At 35.3% G+C, this 17,312-nt stretch overlaps 1 pseudogene; it reads left to right on the plus strand.

The window, feature by feature from the left end:
- Window positions 1-17,312, plus strand: part of LOC148009724 (uncharacterized) — a 58,890-nt pseudogene that overhangs the window by 35,834 nt on the left and 5,744 nt on the right.

The following is a 17,312-nucleotide window of genomic DNA, read 5'->3' on the forward strand; positions in this document are numbered from 1 at the left end:
TTCATCCTGAGTTTGTTTGCAGGTTGAAGAAAGCCTTATATGGCTTGAAGCAAGCACCTAGAGCATGGTCTAACAAGATAGGACAGTATCTTGTCACTATTGGTTTTCAGATTTCCAAGGCAGATTTCTCACTTTATGTGAGAAAAACAGAGAAAGGTATTATGCTACTTGTCATTTATGTTGATGATTTGATTATGACAGGTGACAGTGATGAAGATATCCTTCATGTGAAAATGCTATTGAAGCAAAAGTTTCAGATGAAGGACTTGGGAGAGCTGCGTTATTTCTTGGACATTGAGGTGATTAGATCACCAAGTGGGATACAGCTCTTGCAGAGGCAGTATGGATTGGACATGCTATCCAAATATGGGATGACAGGTTGTAAGCCTATTTCAGTTCCTTTGGAGCAGAATGTGAAGCTGAGCACAGATGCAGGTGAGCTTCTAGAAGACCCTACTATGTACAGACGCATAGTAGGAAGCTTGATTTATATGACTATTACCAGGCCAGATTTGAGCTATGTTGTTGGATTGGTAAGTCAGTTTATGCAGGCTCCAAGGATTGGTAAGTCAGCTGATTTATATGACATTGCAGTATGGACTATTTTATGAGACTGGGGTTCAGATACAGTTGCATGGATACACTGATGCTAATTGGGCTGGTAGCATTTCTGATAGACGATCTACCAGTGGATATGTGTTTTCTTTTGGGAGTGCTGCAGTCACTTGGAGCAGCAAGCAACAGCCTACAGTTGCCTTATCCAGCACAGAGGCTAAGTACAGGGGCGCAGCAATGGCTGCATGTGAGGTAGCTTGGTCGCATAAGCTACTTTATGATATGCATCAGCCTACAGATGGGCCAGTTGTCATTTATTGTGACAACATGAGTAGTATACACTTGGCAAATAACCCAGTCTATCATGCTAGAACAAAGCACATTGAGGTGCATTATCACTATGTGCGAGAGAGGGTTTTACTAGGTCTTATTGATCTAGTTTATGTCAGCATAGAGGATTAGGTAGCTGACATATTCACGAAGGCATTGGGCGCAGAGAAGCTGCGCAAGTTCAGAGACCTGCTTGGTGTGCAGGAATTGGGATTGAGCTTGAGGGGGAGTGTTGAGATACCGAGCTCCACTCGTGATACGCCAGGATGACCGTTGTGTATTTATGTCACCGACTTGTCAGTTGTAGACGCGGTTGGTACACCGCCCATGAATAATAGCTACATGATAGCTATCCTTATCTACTCTAGTTTGTGGCTCAGTTAGTATGCCACCTTAGTTAGTTGAGTTTGGTTTGAGACCCATATATAGGGTTCTTCTATTTCTTTGTACTTGAGTTCTTTTGGCTTACACAACTAAGAAGAGGAAAACTGTTTTCAGTCTCCACCCTTGTGTGTATTCCCCCATTGTGCAAGCAACAAAGCTTCAAGTGAGACTCCTTCCTTCTCTCCCACAATCTTGACATATTTTGGGTGTACACTATTAGTACTCTATAGTGGCAGTACCATGTGTCTACTTATTTTCACAAAATAATTTACCAAACCCATGTCCCACATGTCTACTCTAGCCTACTTTACAAACTAATTCACAAATGTCTACTCTAACCTAATTCACATACTAATTTTCTTAACCCATATGCAAGTTGGGAGAGCTTGATAGTCGAGTAAAAATTTTTATTGTTTTGTATAGTCTTGTTCTTTATTAAAATTTATTGATACTCTTGTAGCTTGGGAGTCTCCACAAAAGTAGTTGGGAGGTCTTTTTGTGTGTGTTCCATAACATCAAGGTTGTCTATCAAGTCTTTCAAGGCAAGTTATCTATTGGCCTCAGATTTCATATTTTCCCTCATACTATCTTGACATTTCATAAATATAGTCACTTTAATATTTGTATCACGGTTAAATCATGTCTTCAATAGGTAATTTAAGAAAATGTACTTGTAATTATAGATGTGCATGTACATGCTTTAGACAAAATAATCAGGATATTCTTCGTAACTTGCATCCTCCTATTGAAGAAGGTGTTGATATTATACTCGAAGAACAAACAATATTGATAAAAAATGAGTGAAAAACAAATGTGGTGCAATTATATTGCATATGATGGTGGTGGACATTATGTGGTCCCTTCCACATATTTCAAATACCAACAATTCAAAGTTGCATATAATGGGTTGGGTAGAAACTTAGGCCCTCTAAGAAAACATGAGACACGTTCACCTAGTAATGATAATGACTCTACACATGGCAATAATGATAATAATGGCAATGGTCCTATCCTATAGATATTAGTAACAATAGTAATGCAAATGAATCTCTAGCAAATAACTCTTTTATTGACATTCCTACTGAGAATGGCAATGGTCTTTGTTAAGAGGAACACAATGAGAGTCACTATAACTTCCACAGTGAATATGATGAGCATGAACATGATAATGAAAACAACCCTACTATGAATTTGTTAGCTCATCAGATTATAGAGAGACTCATCGAGCCTCAATCACTTTGGGATGAACATGAAATCTCAATTACTGCTTAAGATAATATGATTCAACTCTTATTCGGGGATATGGGTGGCAAAAGAATTGGAAAGCGTAGTGTAGAAAAAACAAAGCCAAGTTTATGTTAACTACTAGTTCAATTACCAAAAGCGTGGGATGGTGATCTAGATGGTGTGAGAGTTCCAACATGTTAGGAACAAGTGAACTCGATGTTTCATGAACTTGGAATGGTTAAGCCAGAACATTATATATTATGTATAGGTGATGAAAAAAATCCCCATGAATTTGAATACTTTTAACCTAGTAATGAAGACTTTTACTACAAAAATGTTATAACATGTGGATGTAAAGATAATTGGAAAAGTGTAAGCTTAAGTGTGATTGCTTTAGTTGTTGTGAGAAGTATAAGCAATGTTTAAAGATTAGAAAGGACACTATAGCTTTTTATTATTTACCTATACAAAAACAAATTAAACGTTTAGCTCAAAGCAAAAAAAAATTTCATGACATGCAAATAATATGGCATCAAAAAGATAGGTAGTTAGGTATGAATCATGTTAGAAAGTATACATTACATTCTCAATAACTTGTTTTTTTGAATTCTTAGAAAGAGGCTAGAACAAAATAAATCAAGATTATAACTTTGTGTGTAAAATAGTGACAAACATAAAAATAGTAGGGTAAAAGCTAATCTTTGTAACTTGGCTCTTTTTTTGCATTGGGATGGATTCTAAGCATCTTAAACAACTCAACATGATTGTGGAGTGGTAGAAATTAAGATTCTAAATGGTGAAAAATATTCCACTACGATAGGCATACTTCCTGACTTGTTTCTAGCTTTTAGTACTTGTAAAGTCATAGAAAATCTAGTGATGTATTTCATGCATTTTTGTGGCCTTTAAATACTAAGTTTGAAGAGCTTTATGTTAATAGACTTGAATTTTTTTATAATTATTCACCAAAAATTATATTCAAAGACTCAATAGGCCATTCTAAAACATGTAAAATTTGTGCATTGTTAATGATGGTTATTGGGGACCATCCTACATAGTGTAAAATATATATCATTCAAAGATGGTGGTCAATTTTTTTGTCGTAGAGACAAATCTCATGCAAGTCTAGATGTTACTAATCCATCATTTTCAAGATAGATATCTATATGATTTAAATAGATACTTCATACTAGGGCCACGGATAAAAGGAAAAGCTAGTTACATGGTCATAGCCTTGTCTAAAGCAAAGAGATCCTCCACAATGGGTGAGAGAGAGAATGCACTAAAGATATAAGGTTTGTTTGGAGAGTCATCACTCTAGAGATTATATGACTTGTATGGGTTAGATTTATCGTAAGATTTAGTATACGACACAATGCACATTCTATCACTTAATCTATTTAGTAAATGTATAAGTTCACTTATGAAAATTTTACCAATCAAGACAAACAAAGCTATTGATAGCTATACAAAAATGATTTATAATCTTTCTCCTCCTTCCATTTGATATGGATAGTGGCTGCATGCTCCAAGAAAATACCATGAAAGTTTTAAAGCACAAGAGGATCAACAATTTATGCAATGGTTCTTGTCATGCATCATGAGCATTGTAGAGGGTATTCCAAAGGAATTTTGTGATTTAGATATTATTTTAGTGGATATAGCATGTGCATTTTATAGTTATAACAAGAAAAAGGTTGGTCTAGGAGTTGCAAAGACAATCAAAATTGTGTTTATTGTGCAAACCATAAAATAACTAAAAGTTGGCTAAAGGGCCATAATATACAACATGATTTACTGCACAAGAAGGAAGAGCAACAAAAGCTCATGGATATAATGGATGCAAATCAACACACTATTCTACCTCTTGAGTTTCTTGGAGCTTCTTACATATGGAAAAGAGAATATATAAGTGTTTATCTCCACAATACTTTGGTTGCATGTCAAAAGAAGTAAAAGACAAAAGCCAAAGCAAAGGATCCATTGCTAATGAGTCATTCATCTTACTTTTGTATTATGGTTTCACAAGAATTCAATTTCATATTTAATAAATGATTTTCTTGTATATGTAGGGGAGATCTATCTTGATATCAAAGGCTCCTATCCGATGGAAAATCTCACCACCAACGCAAGAAGAGACAGATAATCATGAAAAAAATACATTGGATGATGAACTCATTAAAGAGAACATGAGTGATGTTTTTTAATAATTATTTAATATTTTTATTTTCTTCCTTAAATTTACAAAATATTCTCATTTTGTAGGAAAGGTTATATGAAGCCAATAACTCTTACGATGAGGTTGTTACATCCCATGAGATGTTGGAAGAAAACAATATGATTGTAATGGTTTGGACTTTCTTTTATATATTTGAATGTTGATATTCTAAAATATGAAGATGTCATGCAATGAACTATCTAAATTGATGAAAACATATAGGATGTAGAAGAGGATGTGGATTGATCGCAATTTGAGGATCAAATTATTCATTTATAATGAGGTATAACAATTTTACTAAAAGAATTATCATTATATTAAATCTTTGAAGCACTCATAGATGATATTAATAACTTGCTTATATATCATAGGATTATTTGCTATAAGAAATGACTCATTTATGGAGCTATTAAATCGCTCTACGAAGGTTTGATATCTCTAACATACATATATACACACACACACACACACACACACACACACACACACACACACACACACACACACACACACACACACACACACACACACACACACACACACACACACACACACACACACACACACACACACACACACACACACACACACACACACACACACACACACACACACACACACACACACACACACACACACACACACACACACACACACACACACACACACACACACACACACACACACACACACACACACACACACACACACACACACACACACACACACACACACACACACACAATCTTTACTTATATTTATGATGTAATTCATTTGTTTGATTACACATAATGAACATGTGGATGCTAAAGAGTTGCAAAATGAGAATGTAGAGATTGTTATTGGGAGAAAAAGCAACCATATATGCAATGTCTTTTTATATTTTAAAGTTGAATAATGACTTTTATCTTTGCATGTCTTTTACAATAAATGTATTTTTCTAAAACATTGATGATATCTTGAACATGAGCAAGAGAATGGAATCCAATTTTCAAAGTAGAAAGATTACTCATGAGAACCAAAAGTAAAAAAAGGATGAAGCATGCCTCTTGTGAAAAAGTAGTGTTGTTTTAATTGAGATAAAACTTTTTTTTAATATATGTGTTGATCATAATGCATGATCTTAGTTCTATCCAAGATTCTGGAAGAGGCTGTTAGTTCTCACAACATGAAAAAGCTCAACCATCTTATCTTATGACTACTTTGGTATGTTATAAATGTTTACTATTATATTTACTTTATAAGTTGGCTACTAGTTATATGGATAGCATTTTGAAATTATTTCTCATTGATACATAATGGTTATGTAGTATAAAGTTTACTCTTGTATCAAAAATAGATTATGAGTGACAATATTGGATTGTGCTTTTTACCCTTTGTGTTTCTTTAATTTGTGTAGGTGGAAACATTTGATGATGAAGATCAAGAGACCATATTTATGAAGTTTTTTGACGTTCAGAATATTGATTAGTTATCTATATCATTGAAATCATCTCTCAACATCATAAAGAGAGATTCAACCTCTGAAGCAGATCATAGAGAGCAAAATCCTTTTGTAATTAAAGAGATTATTGTGTACTAGCTTCTTTATACAAAAAATTATGGTTATGAGAAGTGTGAAAAATGCATTGTGCCTTGATGATGTACTCCTATTGGACTAAAACATAAAAATTAGAACATCTTATGAAAACATTAAATTTTGATGTGTAAACTTGTTTGCATCATTCAGACTCTTCATTGAGTTGCTAATATTCATATTTTGTACAATTGAGTCTATTGCTCCATTTAGACTATGATTATTTGTATGGGTATTTATTTGTTTTCAAGAACTTGAAATGAGGACTTTACTAGATAGATAGAGTTATATCTAATTAAATTAAATGTATTTTTTTTTTTGGTTGGTTTATGTATGTAGTAGAATCCATCTAGTTTTTTAGTGTGTAACAAAATTATGTTGTGAAATTATTATATAGTAATTTGAAATAGTAAATTATAGGAAATTGCTAAGTAGCAACCTTTACAATTTTGCTACTCAAGCAAATGGCTATATTGTAATCTCTCTAGATTAATTTTTATATCTATTAAATATTTTATTATAAAGATATCTAGCAAAACATCCACTTTTTACTATTTGAGACTTTTGCTAGATATGTTGTAACCTATCTCATAAACTTCTATTTTTTCACTATATAGATAAGAGTTTAGAGTTCCTTCTATGTTAGCTATAGTTTTCACAATGGTGCTGCATTTTTGGAAGTGCGACATGAAGTTGAGGGTGGTAGCAATTGCAAGTGTAGTTAGTTCACTATAAGGGTCATCACTTCTTCAAGCTGGGATGATAGAATGAGATTGGGGAGGAGGCAAGAGATGAGGTTTACTTATGGCTATGGTTGTTGAGGGGTTTCTAATTGTTGAGAGAGAGAGAGAGAGAGAGAGAGAGAGAGAGAGAGAGAGAGAGAGAGAGAGAGAGAGAGAGAGAGAGAGAGAGAGAGAGAGAGAGAGAGAGATCATCAAAAGGTTGAGTTGATAAAGATTATTGAGGTTTTTCACATAGTCCCATGCGCTAGTTGACCCTAGTAGTGATCAGTATATTTTGGGCATCCAATTCCCTTGAGCATGCCAAATGGTACCTTATACAATAGCTTGTACATCCTTATAGTCTTCCTAACAACATCTCCATTAAGTATTTTTGCCTTTTCAAATCGAAATAATAGGGCTTGAACATGGAAGGAGGTAGTATTTGAAGAATTAATCAAAGATGTTTAGTTATCCTTTAAAGTCTTTTAATTAGAGGTTACCATGTTAATGGTAGTTGATTGATTCTGAGTTTCTTTCAAGTTGAAAAAAGCTACACAAAGGAGGAGCCTAGGGCTAGAACCAAAACTCATATAAACTAGTCAGCAAGAAGGCTGTGGCCCTAAAGGTCCTTCAATTTTGGGATGTTGAAAGTTCAATAGGAGAGCTTAGCAACTTTAGCTACAAGCAATTTCATCAATACCATCAACATTATCTTGGTCAACAAAAAGAGTTTCTTGGGTATTTCATGGTGCTTTGAATTAAAATCTTGTATTTTCCTTTGTATTACTGCAAAAGAGATTTGGGATTTACAGTGTAATTGGAAAATTTTTTAATGTAGTTAGAGGTTCTAGCTATCATCTTGAGTTAGTGTTTGTGAGTTCCAATAAGAGTACTACAATGTTAAGGGATTGAACTAAGTCTTCATCGGTGAATACATTTGTTTCTTACTTCTATCTCTTGACTTGTCATGCCTTTCAGAGACCCCGTGTCTTCACGGCCAATGCGCATAGCTCTTCAACTTTGTGGTGCACCTGACATCAAACTTGATTAAGGTGAGGGTTTGATTATGGCAAGTTACATGGATACAAATGTGATTTCTCTATAGGTTGTGAATCAACTACTAGAACTAAGGTCATAGATAATTGAGTTTGGGGATGTGGATGTGGAACTCAAGAGATATTTGTTGAACACATGTAGGATGATGATTGATTTATACAAGAAATAACAAATAATGTAGGAAGATGTTGATAGTGGGATAGAGGATCAAGCACTCCAAGCACTTGAGTGGGTCATCCAAGAAGAGTATCTCTTTGATGCAAGTAATGTAACCACATATCTCAAAGGTTTTGATGGATGTATGAAACTATATGAAATTCATGAAGATCAAAGGCTTGCCTATTTCTCACAATGTGAATAACTAGACAATCCAAGACACAAGTTCAAGATATATAGTGAATGCATGATGCAACTTGAAAAAGATTCAAGAATGCTCTAGAAGTAGAGATTCATACATTAGATCGAGAGGCAAACAATGCTCTAGGGAATGTGCAAGATATGGGAGATGTATGATTTGGTTCCTAACTTATCTAATGTTTTAGATGTTTTTTCACCAAATGATTTGATAGAGGAGGAAAATGATATTTTTGATACTATAGTACTCTCTACTGCGGCTTTGTTTAACCGTGTAGAGGATACATTGGTAGAACTTGAAGTCAATGCAATGATAGGAGTTGCACATGCAGACATACTACTGACAGATGATGGCATTGAAATAGATGTATTGACTGTGATTGTGTATGAGGAGGTACATGATGTATATGCATTATTTGATGTCAAAGGGGTCATTAGATAATGCTAAGTTGATACATGTATATGCTATGAGGACAAATATTGGTAGATATCCTAACTACTGTACTCAGGTAAGTTACTCACGAATATATGTGTGCATCACGTGGGTTCAAAATAAGGTATTTTTAAAATACAATATTTATATATTTTTTACATACAAAAGGGTGTAACATAAATGGGTTATTTACATATTGAATAGAAAAGGGTTTTGTTTTATTCATGAAAAATTCACAGATAAGAATATTTGAATGCACGTGATGTAGATGATATACATATAGTAACTTCCCCGAGCTACTGTATACATTGATGGTACAGATGTAGTGAAAATAAATGCTTTGAACAATGCTTTGGTAGAGGTAAGCAATGCTCCAATAAATACAATCGTATTGACTATGGACACTGAGGTAGTGGTAGTTGAGGATTTGCAAGATAAGCATGCATTAGCAATGACTACTGACAACACAGAGGATATCATGTGTCACGATGAAAATGACATAGGTGTTATGTTTCCCGATGATGTTGAGTAAGGATATTGTAGGTCTACTTGTAGCAAATTCTAGAGTCTCCATGGATGTGTATGATGCATCTAATTGTGATGTTGTGATTGGTTCTCTTGAGCTTGGGTGTTTTGACACTACAATGTGTGCTTATGCACTGATTTCTTCCTATGTGAGTGATTTAGATGCCTTGACTAGGGTTATGGATGTAGTGGAGATGGAGAGTAAGGTGTCAAAGTACCAACATAGGTTTCTTCCAATGCATTGGGAATAGAGGGAACAAGGATGTGTTTATGTGTATGCATATAGGCAACTACAAAATTTTTCTATCTTGACAAAGATGCATGCAAGAGGATGATGTGGTCTTATGATCCTAGAGATCCACATATATTGCATAGATCGTATGATCCAAATTCAAGAAATTGGTCTTGTTACGCATGTTTGAAAACAGTGTTGACTTGGATGTTTGGTCTTCGAGGAAGATTGCTTATGCATATGTTTAGTGAGGTGATGATCAAATGGGTGTATGATCCAGGTGGCTACCTAGTATGGCACATTTGTGGGATGTGCAAGTTTGGAGGGGATGTATGTCACACAACTAACCATCCACTATAAGACAAATTCAAGCTTGTTATTCTCCAAGTCAATAATGGTAAGTCACATCATGATGGGTTTTCATGGGCTACTAGTGAGATTGAAGAGCTAAAGTTCTTACATTGGTCAAATTTTTATGTTGCCTTTCTTCTCTTTGAATGAGGTTGCTACACTGTGTACTTCTAAGAAGTAACTCTTGATCAAATGTATGAAGGTTGCTACACTATGTACTTCTAAGAAGAAACTCTTGATCAAATGTATGAAGGTTAGATACATATGCTCCAAAGATTTTTTGACAAGATGATAAGATGTTTCAGTGTAGGACGTTGGTATCAATTGAAGTTTAGCTCTATTAATGCAGCTGCTAGTACTTAATGGATGTTATAATATGGAGCTTTATGAATAGAGTAAGGTAGACCTTAGAATTTGAAGAGTTTGAGGAGAAAAAGGCTTTTAGAGTATGTAGTCATACTTTTAGTTGGCTTTTTCTAGATGCGAAGGCATAGAGAAAGTGGTGGGGGTACAACATGTTCAAGGGCTTTTTCATGATGGAAAAGAGTAAAGAGAATTGGGAAGAAAGTGAAAGCGAGACACATGTCACAAAGAGAACATCAACATAGAAAAATGTAATAGTTCATTGATCCTTTTGATGTTGATGCTCAACAAGAAATTGAGGTGGAGGAGTGTTTGTAAGTTGAAGGTGACAATGACGAATGCAGTTGTAGCTAGTCAACTGTGATTTTCATGGCTCCTTCATGTTGGCTGACATGAGAGATTGAGAGGAGGCCAAAGATGAGGTTATGGCTATGGAGAGAGAGAGAGAGAGAGAGAGAGAGAGAGAGAGAGAGAAATCATCAAGAAGGTTGAGGTGATAAGCCTTCTTGAGGTTTTGTGCTTGGTCCCAAGTGTGCCACTTGACCCTACTAGCGATTAGTATGTTTTGGGCATCTTGTGCTTGTGAGCATATCAAATGGTGCCTTATACACCAGCCTATACACCCTTATAAGCTTCCTAGAAACATCTCCATGAAGCATTTGGGCCCCTTTAAATTGAAATAATAAGGGGTTGGCCATGGAAGGAGGTAATATTTGAAGAATTACTTAAAGACATTGAGGTATCCTTAAAAGTTTCTTGATTGGAGGTTATAGTGTTGTTGATCGTTAATTGATTCTATGTTTCTTTCAAGTTGAGAAAAGCTACACAAAGGAGAAGCCTGGCTAGATATGAAACCCATATCAACTATGTCAGCAAGAAGGCCATGGCCTTGAAGGTTCTTCAAATTTAGGATGTTGGGAGCTCAATATGAGAGCTTAGCAGCTTTAGCTACAAGTAGTTTCATCAAGATCATTACATTAGCATTATCTTCGAATAACTGCCCCTTTCTTGATTGATCATAAAAAAGAGTTACTAGTTTTATACTCTTTACTCCAAAATGTGACCGGCTTTATACGTTTTACTCCAAAATCTATGTATATTGGAGTCATCTAGTTCTTAAATATCTGATAACATGAGTTTTTTGGGTATTTGAGAGTGCTTTAAACCAATGTCTTGTTTTTTTCTTTGTCCTATTGCAGAAAAGAGATCTGGATTCATACTATAGTTGGGAAAAATCCTAACAAATTTATGCTCTAGCTATTGCCTTGAGTCAATGTTTGTGAGTTTCAAGAAGGGTACTATAGTGTAAAGGGATTAGATGAAGTCTTCATGAATGAATAAATTGGTTTCCTACTTTCCATCACTTAACTTGTTGTGCCTTTCAGAGACCCTATATCTTTGCGGCCAATGACATGCTCTTCGACAATGAGTTTTTAAAATACATTTTTTACATATAGAAGGGTGTGATATAAAGGAGACGTTTACATATTTAATAGAAAAGGGTTGTGTTTAATTTTGAAAAAAAACACAAATAATGGTATTTTTAATAGGCCTTGAATACATGTGATATAGAGGGGCTACATATAATAAACCCCTCAATTTGGGGATCCCATGGTGTAGGTAGAGCTCGGGAAAGTTACTATATGTATATCCTCTACATCATGTGCATTCAAGGCCTATTTTAAAATATCCTTATCTATGAAATTTTCTTGAATAAAACATAACCCTTTTCTATTCAATCTGTAAATAACCCTTTTATATTACTCCTTTTTGTATGTAAAAAATGTATAAAAATAGTAATTTAAAAATACCTTATTTTGAACCCACGTGATGCACACATATATTAATGAGTAACTTACCCGAGAGGTAGAGTGAGATGGAGGCATATCATGCCATGGTTAGTCCAGATCCTTGCCATGCTATGTGGTGGTGGTGATGGGGGAGGGGGGGGAGGAAGTTTTGCCATGCCATGGTTGAGGTTGATGGGGGGATATGAGGTCATGTTTTAGGTGGGGTTATTGAGAGTGAAGTGGAAGTGTAGAAAAGTTTCTTTATGGGTTTTTGTTTTTGGAGAGTTTGAGGGGTATGGAGTGGGTTTTGGCCATATGGGGATATGTAGACGTCATGGTAAGGTAGTGGATAGAAGTTTCACAGGGTTCTTTCTGGTATGATAGGAAAGGGGGATTGGAAGCTGAAGAGCACAAGGTGTTTATTGTTTGGGGGGGGGGAACATAGGCTTTTTTAGGTTTTACGAAAAGTACTAAGCCTTATTTTTAATGGTGGCATTTAATATAATGTGTCCTGAGGTGCACCTAAAAGAGGCCATCTATATTACATGCCTTCAAAGGATACTAAATAATCTCATATATTTTCCTACACATTTACATATAAAGCAATATCACATATCTTCAAAGGGTATTTACAAATATCATATATTTTCTTTGATGTTTAAATATAAGGCAATAAGATGCCACATTTTTAAGGAAAATTAATTTTTTAATTATACTAAAAATCCCCTTATATAAGTATAAATTTATCCAATTTTTTAATTATACTAAAAATCCCCTTATATAAGTATAAATTATACTAAAAATTCCCTTATATAAGTACAAATTTATCCAATTTTTAAAAAGAAAGTAGCCCTTTTTCAATGGTATGTGGCACATTGTCATATTTTCTTTTGCACCATGGAGTATAAAATATAATTGACAATGTTATGTAAGAAAATTGTAAGCCTATGTGGCACCTTGGTGTTGAATCCAAATCTAAGGGCTTTCTTCTAAACTGTTAAAAGCAAAAACTATAACAAAATCTATATTCAGCATGCTCTCGACCATCTCTCTCTCTCTCTCACAAACAATTGACTACAATAATTGATTCTCCAATTGAAGGATGCAAATGAATCAATGGAAAAGTGAAGTGAAGGATATGCATGAATTCATAATAGGGTGGTGATTCTCCAGGCCCTCTTGGATCAAACTAGAAGAATCCTTACTCCTTTCTACTTCATTGGTCTTTACATTGATGTAAGGGACAAATATTTTTTTGGTTTACCCACCACGATCAATTCATGTGTAAAGTATTTAGGAAACTCACACTACCAAGATTATTTATGTTCAAGAGTCACTTTAAAAATCAATTAAGATCGCATTGAGAGAGAGAGAGAGAGATTGTGTGTGTGTGTGTGTGGGGCGGGGGGGGGGGGGGGGGAGGTGAGGGAGGGAGGGAGGGAGGGAGGGAAGGAGGGAAGGAGGGGGGATATATAGACACACACAAAGCTAGAGGGGTTTTGCATAGGGAAGCAAAATTGTACATTTTGGATTGAATATTGAAGAAAAATGTGCCTTTGCCTAAAATCGAAGTCAAATTTTGCAAAATTTACCTATATTGAATGTCTTTTGTAAATGAGAAAATGTGTAGCAACCATAGGCTTGGGCATGTGTAAAGCCCTTCTTGTTGCCCTTTATCATTACAATCTTTATATTGGGAGCTAGATTGCTTGCGTTCATATTTTAAGTTTACTTTGGTGATTTAATTTGTTTATCTAGTTGATCATTTCCATTTGTAGATTTTAATGCTAATATTGTATATGGTATACCATTTACCATTAGTACGGTCATTGGACATCGATGACACATATTTGTCCAATTAAGTCACCAAAACCTTTAATGTTTCAACACATATTATACATTTTTCCTAATCATGTGGCTTTAAGAACAATCTACCACCATTTAAAGTATATGCAAAATAAACTTTCTAATGAGAATTACATCAAAGACTACACATGTGAAGATTTTTATGGCATTCACATTTTTAAAATCCTATCATTCAGATAGCGATATCTTTCAATACATACATGACTTAGCTTTGAGAATAATCTATAACCATTCAAATCATACGCAATATAAAAACTTTTCGTAACTAAATTGTTTCAGACACTTTACGTACTGATGATTTGTATGGAATGCATATTTTCAAATCCTATCGTTCTCACTTTGATAACTATATATTGGGGATGGTATCACAAATTATATTATATTATCAACTTTAGAACTTTTTGCATAGACTTTATGCATGCGCATGTATGCTCAAATCCAATCATAATAGAGTGCCTCTCTTCTCACCTAGTTTCTTGCTAAGAAATATGAAATATCTCATCCCTAGGAGCTTTTTAATATGAGATTTAGTAAATAATTTTCACATTGAGGATGCTCTTGGGGAGTAAATATCTAGAATTGCCTAGCAAGAAAATGGTAGTTGGAATAGAATGATGCTCTATGAATGTTGGACTCAAGAATATGTCCATGTGAACAAAGCATATGAAGAGAAGTTAAGAAGTTAAGAATAGGAAATGAGTTGTGACACATCTCCAAAGGTAGGTATCATAGTGACAATGATAGGGTTTGAAAATATTGATTCCATACAAATATTTACAGGTGTAGTTTGTAATACAATTTTGTTGAAAGTTTTATATTGTATATGCTTTAAATGCTTGTGTATTGTTGTCAAAGCCTAGTCAAGAGGAGACGTCTACTTCAAGCTTTTAGTTACCTAATTGGGCACGAATGTGGTGTAGATATCAACGTTGAATTGCTTTCTTGCTTTCTTGCAGCCAAACACGGCATTGACCAAACTTTGTTGTCCTTTAGGAGACACGACAGGTCCTTCGTACACCAGCTTCGGCTCTTCGACAGTAGCTTCTCTCTTCTCGCTGGAGGGTCCGAAGCCTCTCCACCACCCCGCCACGAATTCCTTTCTGGCATCTTAACAATCAGAGCAGGCCTTCCATCAAGAAGAGAAGAGGCTTCACTCTCGCGCGCGCGCGCGCCCATATATATATATCTATATATAGAGAGAGAGACATATATATATATATATATATAGAGAGAGAGAGAGAGAGAGAGAGAGTATCACATGTAGTGGAGAGCCAAAACTATAGTAAATTTGGGAGTGGGAGTGAATCTCTATTTTGTTTTAGTTTTAGCTTTTAAGACTTCACTTAAAAATTCTTGAGGTTTGGATGCTGCCACATAAGCTTGGAGCATAGATTATATATAGCATTGGGCCTTGGCCTAAACCTCGAGATGCAAGTGTACTTCATGCTACTTATTGAAAAGTGATTGTTTTATTTGACAATAATTTGGATATATTTTTCATCATTACATTCGTAGAATGGGTTTTTATTGTAATTTGAAAAAAGCATGCAAGTTTCTCAAGGATAAATGTGTGTTGTTATTACCTTATTTACATGACTATACATATGTTAACATAGGAATTTTTTGATATCCTTTGAACAAACTTTATATGGATAGTTTCTTATACATGTGCTCTCTCCCCCTTCAATATATTATATACAATAAATAACTCATTAAATATATGGCTTCATACTTATTCACAAACTTTACTATTATTATTATATCGAGCTAAATGTGGTTGGTAATTTCAAAACATGACTTCTTGAAGTGTTGTAGTGGGAGAAATCTAGATCATAGTGGTGGTCACAGAAAAAAATCATATCCGAGTCTTATAGGGCTTTTGGGTGATATAAAAGGGTCTGCAAATGTGTGTGTGTGTGTGTGTGAGCTATGTACTATGGTGGAGAGCTTGGGAAATGCCAATCACGCTATAGTTTCAAAAAGTGAAATATCGAAAAATAGTACAACATGTAGACCCAATACTGACATTTAAAGCAATGGAATTATTCATGGAAAAAATTGCCCATGTCATCCCTATCTAGATCACTTGTGGATGTTATGCCTCTTATGTGAGACGCATTTGGAGCTGATTTAGCTCAGCCATTGACTATTTTAAACAATCCCAAATCTGACCAAAACAGGGCAGCCACTTGTTACTTCAATTTTATGCTTACAGGTCTTGGCATTTGATGCCCGATTATGCTTGGTTGGTGTCTACATGTCTGGGAATGTATGCCTATGAGTTGGCACTTGATTTGAGCTTGGTTTGAGCATTATTTTACTCAATTTTGGACTGTTATTTGCCACTGGAAACTTTAGGGCTGAAGCTATTTATGCTACAGTTGGGTTATGTCTATTGGTCCAGAGGGTGCTCTCGGCTACATGATGTATCTGGACTATGCCACATGTCTTGTTTATGCTCTAGAATGCTTTTGTGCTAAGATTCGAGCTCGATTTTGATTTGACTGTCACTTCTTTGCAGCTGGCATTTCATCTATAACATGGTTTATGCCTAAGCTACCCAATACAAGTTATGATATCTTGGTGAATGCTTTATGCTTTGGCTGTGGTGGATGGCAGTTGTTTGATCTCGTCTCGACATTCACTTGAGTATTTTCTTGAGCCATTGGACATTGACTTGGCTTCTTCCATTACGACTCAGCTTTTTCCGTTACGATCTTGGATGCTATATGAGATTTGATACTCTGATTGTGAGTCTTGGCTATTACTTGGATGCCCTTACAGATATTGAGCAGTGAACTACTCCCTTGTTTTGGTAGTTGCCTATTGAGCTGTGATTGCTCGTTTGCTTTTGATATGCGGGATACTTACTAATCAGTAGACTTGGATAGTGCTTGGGATTTATAGTTATGGTTGTCCTACTTCTCTATTGTATGGCACCTATACTATCTGGGCTGCTATTGCCCATGTATGTTAGGGAGCAGTTGATCTTTATGGCCACCCGTGTATGCACATAATTTGTTGCTATGTATTTTATAGAGCCTCTTACCTGGATACTTTTACATAGATATTTGGGCTTTTATTGGAGCTTGATTCTTACAGGTTTATTTACCACTTGCCGTTCTTGGCTAGACATGTATGTCCGTACATGGTATGAGACACTGCAAGGCTATGTATACTCCTATATTTCGGGGATGCTTATGCATTTATGGCTCCGAGGCGCATGCTTATACTTTTATGGCTGTGAGCTACAGTGGTTGGATATGTCATGCTTTAATTGCATCCGTGGTTGATACCTTTGTGTTCTCCCCTTCTAGTTTGGATGAGTCC

This window comes from Lygodium microphyllum, chromosome 30 (assembly GCF_053477565.2).
Source record: "Lygodium microphyllum isolate KBCC chromosome 30, Lygodium_microphyllum_v1.1.10, whole genome shotgun sequence".
NCBI classification, from domain to species: domain Eukaryota; kingdom Viridiplantae; phylum Streptophyta; class Polypodiopsida; order Schizaeales; family Lygodiaceae; genus Lygodium; species Lygodium microphyllum.